The sequence below is a fragment of the Dermacentor albipictus genome, chromosome 3 (assembly GCF_038994185.2).
Source record: "Dermacentor albipictus isolate Rhodes 1998 colony chromosome 3, USDA_Dalb.pri_finalv2, whole genome shotgun sequence".
Taxonomy (NCBI): Eukaryota; Metazoa; Arthropoda; class Arachnida; order Ixodida; family Ixodidae; genus Dermacentor; species Dermacentor albipictus.
In genome coordinates this window covers 64,706,566-64,711,156 of record NC_091823.1, presented here as the reverse complement: position 1 = coordinate 64,711,156, position 4,591 = coordinate 64,706,566, and the positions used below count along the sequence as shown (strand labels likewise).

The 4,591-nt window shown below is 44.8% G+C and overlaps 1 non-coding gene across 1 annotated transcript; it reads left to right on the top strand.

The window, feature by feature from the left end:
• The first annotated feature begins 1,036 nt into the window (after positions 1 to 1,036).
• TRNAV-AAC (transfer RNA valine (anticodon AAC)) lies at positions 1,037 to 1,109 on the top strand. Its single transcript has one exon. It is a non-coding gene; the product is annotated as a tRNA-Val (tRNA).
• Positions 1,110 to 4,591: the final 3,482 nt, after the last annotated feature.

Sequence of the window (4,591 nt, the reverse complement as noted above, 5' to 3'; positions counted from 1 at the left end):
TCCTGTCTGTGATAGTGTTCGCAGCTGGTAGTGCATACAAAAGCGCAACATTTAAACTATAGTTTAGCAATGATCACGTCTTGTGTAACCATAGAAGGGATATTATTTTTAAAAATCTCTTAACGTGACTAGATAAATGCAAGCAGATTCCACTTCAATATACACATAAATAATGTAAAGCTATATCTGACAGTGAATATTTTCTCGGGTACAGCAAAGCATAATGTAACACGAGTCCCTTTAGTGATGCGAACACTTGTCGATTGACAGAGAAGACAATAGTTAATTCAAGCCAAGATAACAAGCTTGCCAACACGTTAAAACTGCTGCGACGACGCACGCCTAAGTAGATGGCCCCAAGTTGCCGTTTCAAAGATGACCTCAGCACACTCGCTCGGCAGCCCTCCTGCTACCGACTCATGGGAACACTTTTGCAGTGCAGTAAGCATGGTTATGACGTATGTTCGGCGCTCGATGAATATTCGAAAATTTTCAGTATGAAATTCACGAATCCAAAACGAATCGATAAGAAAGGAATTGAGTGGTAGTTTAAATATTTATCTGCTACAAATTATTATCCGGGGGGTACTGTGGCCACTTTGCCATAAAAGAACAAAGACATATTACTAAAACTACAGATGGGGTCAATGCCTTGGACGACAAGTACAGACATATAATTTCCATGGCATATAAACAGTATGCACACACTGTGTATAACACCTAATCTACTTGATTTAACTAATCAATTCTTACAAGATCCCTTGACCATTTGTCACATTGCAACGCTGAAACTGGTTTTATCCGACAGAAAGAATGCATCTCCCCAAAAAATTGCGGCATCCTGAAAAGAAGCCCGACTCCTGAAAGGGCGCTTCAACTTTCACAGAGCGCAAGGTCAAGCGTCCGGTCAAGCTTTTGTAAAACGGGGCACGTTGCAATAATCGCTGTTTCGAACTGCACAACCGGTTTCGTAAAGTAGGCCGCAGCTATCGAGTGGGCCTCATACGAGTCTCGTTCAACGTCGAACCGGGCAGCTGTGCTTGTGGCGTAGTGGTTATCACATCCGCCTAACATGCGGAAGGTCCCAGGTTCGATCCCTGGCAGGCACAAAGGGTCTTTTTTTTCCTACCTTGTTCCAAAAAGTCTCTTTGACGAGTGCTTCAAGATTAGCTGTACTTGTGGTGTGGTGCACTTAGCAGCCTACAGTCTAGGGCCCAAACAATGAAACGTTCCTTTCCTTCGAGCGCTTCCTAACCTTACGTGAGGCCTCCTTACAGCGAAGGACCGATGGAGGAAGCAAGCATACTCTGAAAGCTCCCTTCACCCGTCCTCACGTAAGGAGCGGTTGCCGCCATGCCTGGGTTCGAGATTATCTCTTAAAAGCTTTAGGCGAACACCAGAACACCCCTATTCAATAAAAAAGGTTGTATCGTCGCACAATCTCTAAGTTGATGAGCTAATATAGAGAAGCGTGGACGCTATTTTTTAGTTTTGTTTACTAAATCTAAAGAAGCAGCGCATTACAGTCCGAAACTTTATGTGCTCCAGCAACGCTGGCACGCCGGCGTCGTGCAACGCCTAGCAACGCTTCCATGCCGCACGCGTGACTGAAACGAACGTGCCTGGCAAAAACGTACCGTGCTCGCGCTTCTCCGAAGGTGGGCGACAGCACGCACGCGCAAGCAAACGTCACGTGGTTAAGCAGTGAGGCGAAGTGCTCGTTCAGGGCCAGGAGCGGCGTAAGGACGCATGAAGGTAGCTTGGCCCAAACAATAAAACGTTCCTTTTAGGGGTGTGCGAATATTGAAATTTTCGATTACGAATCGAAAACGAATAAGACGAAGAACTCTCTTCGTATATCGAATCGAATATCGAATACATGTGTAGTATTAAAAAATTGCAAGAGAGGTAACAATAGCTTTATTACCCTTTTAAAAATAAGATTGCATTTTACAAGGTTGCTTCAAATTAAAGAGGTACTCTATTATAGATAACGGACTCAGGTAATGCCCTCAGTCAGGTAAAACGCTTGTTACAGATTGTCGTGAAGGACAATTAACTGCTCAATATGACCAGAAAGTAAACGCTCTCTATGCACTGTCACATTTCTACCGGTAGAAAAGACTCTTTCACTAGGAACTGAAGTGGCAGGGATCGCCAAGTACTTCCGGGCGAGTGCACTTAAAAGCGGGTACCTGAAGCGGCCAATGGACTGCCACCACTCACAAGGATTCATGCCCCTTTCCAGAAGAGGCTTTTGCGCGTAGTCTGTACCTTCCCTCTCAGGGGCAGATGCCAAATGTGTCTTCGCTTTGTTCATCACTAGATCGTCAAAAGCATTCCATACACTCGATGCCACCAGTGGACACGAAGTCGACGCTGGCACGGCGGTGTCCCCATGGTGTTCCACGACGGCTTCCTGGAGCTCCCTTGTCACAAGGTTTTTCAGCCAGATCATCTGACATGATCATCTGATGAACTGTGGCCATAAAGCGCGGATCAAGAAACATGCCTAGGCTGGCCACTTCATCAAATTTCCACTCCGCACAAAGAGCCTTGATACATCTTGAATCAATGTTAGCAAACCCTGAGTTGCCTTTGCAACCTTCAAGGCAATGGGGCATTCCAAAAATAATTGGAATTATAAAGCTTGGTGAAAAAGAAACCGGAACTGATCATGTCTCAAATGCCTGAAGCAGATAGACTGAAACAGAGCATACAGATAATGAGCGGATCATGCGAAGTTCTCAGTTAATAAACATGTTCTTAGGAGAATGCGGAGCAAGCATACAATTGGTTAATTGCTCAATTATTCGCAGTCTATCCGAATATTCGCCGTTTCCACCGTTATTCGGCCGTCCTCGGATATTCGTGAATTTCCGTACATGCATTTCTCGAATCGAATACGCTTCGAATATGGAAAATATTCGATTCGTATTTGAAATTCCGAATATTCGCACACCCCTAGTTCCTTTCCTTCGAGCGCTTCCTAACCTTACGTGAGGCCTCCTTACAGCGAAGGACCGATGGAGGAAGCAAGCGTACTCTGAAAGCTCCCTTCACCCGTCCTCACCTAAGGAGCGGTTGCCGCGTGCCTGGGTTCGAGATTATCTCTTCAAATCTTTCCGCGAACACCATTATTCTATTAAAAAATGTTGTATCGTCGCACAATCTTTAAATTGAATAGCTAATATAGAGAAGCGTGGACGCTTTCTTCTAGTTTCGTTTACTAAAGTTAAAAAAAAGTTGCGCATTACAGTGCAAAACTTGATATGCTCCAGCAACGCTGGCACGCCGGCGTCTTGCAACGCCTAGCAACGCCTAGCAATGCTTGCATGCCGCACGCGTGACTGAAACGAACATGCCTGGCAAGACGTACCGTGCTCGCTCTTCTCCGCAGGTGGGCGACAGTGCGCATGCGCAAGCGAATGCCATGTGGTTAAGCAGTGAGGTGAAGCGCTCGTTCAGGGCCAGGAGCGGCGTAAGGACGCATGAAGGTAGCTTTGGAGCTACCTTATGCTGAGGAAGCACCAAGGAAGCCTTCACCGAGGGCCCCTCAGTAAGGAAGCTTTCAGAGTGACATAAGGTAGCCTCACCCCAATGAAGGCTTCCTTAGTGAGGTAAGGAAGATTTCATTGTTTGGCTTCTTATGCTGAGGAAGTACCAAGGAAGCACCAAGGAAGCCTTCACCGAGGGCGCCTCAGTAAGGAACCTTTCAGAGTGACATAAGGTAGCCTCACTGAAATGAAGGCTTCCTTACTGAGGTAAGGAAGATTTCATTGTCTGGCCCTAGGTAGCCTAGATAATGATACATAAATCCGATCCTGTGTTCTTCAATGATCATTGTTTGGTGTCTGTTTGTTTTGGAAACTGGCAATTCCAAAGTTGGCGGATGTGCTGGGATTTATGGTAAATTAATAATGTACGTTACTCTCCCGTAAGCCTTTTCTAAAGCACGTCCCGGAAATTCTCATCGAAGTAGCAAGTCGCAGTTCTTTATCTCTCTTTGTTCAGTGTGAGATATTCAACCAAGAAGTTAAAATGATGACCACTGAAGAAGTTTTCATATTGTCTCTTGACAAAAAAGTAAAATATAAAGAGTTGTGCAGGTTGCTAGACCAGCTGCACGAACTTGAATACCTGCCTCATGGCAAAACGAAAAGTAAAGGGGTTAACTGAAGGACCCGATTTTTGTTAGTCATACCATAAGAAGCCAACAAACAGTGACACCGAGGACAACATAGGGGAAATTGCTTGTGCTTAATAAATTAAATATAAAGAAACCATAAATTACTGGAAATGATAGTGGATGAAAAAACAACTTGCCGCAGGTGGAGAACGATCCCCTTTCATCCACTTTCATTTCCATTATTTATCGTCTCTTTATTTCATTTATTAGGCACAAGTAATTTGTCCTATGTTGTCCTCGGTGTCAGTGTTTGCTGGCATATTATGATATGACTAATAAATATCGGGCCCCTCGGTTAACCCCCTTTCCTCTCGTTTATTGTATAATGAGGGTATCGAATCCGGCAACATTGATGCCTTCAGGTAACGTGTGTGCTTTTATTGAGCGGTTGCCTTCACCCAA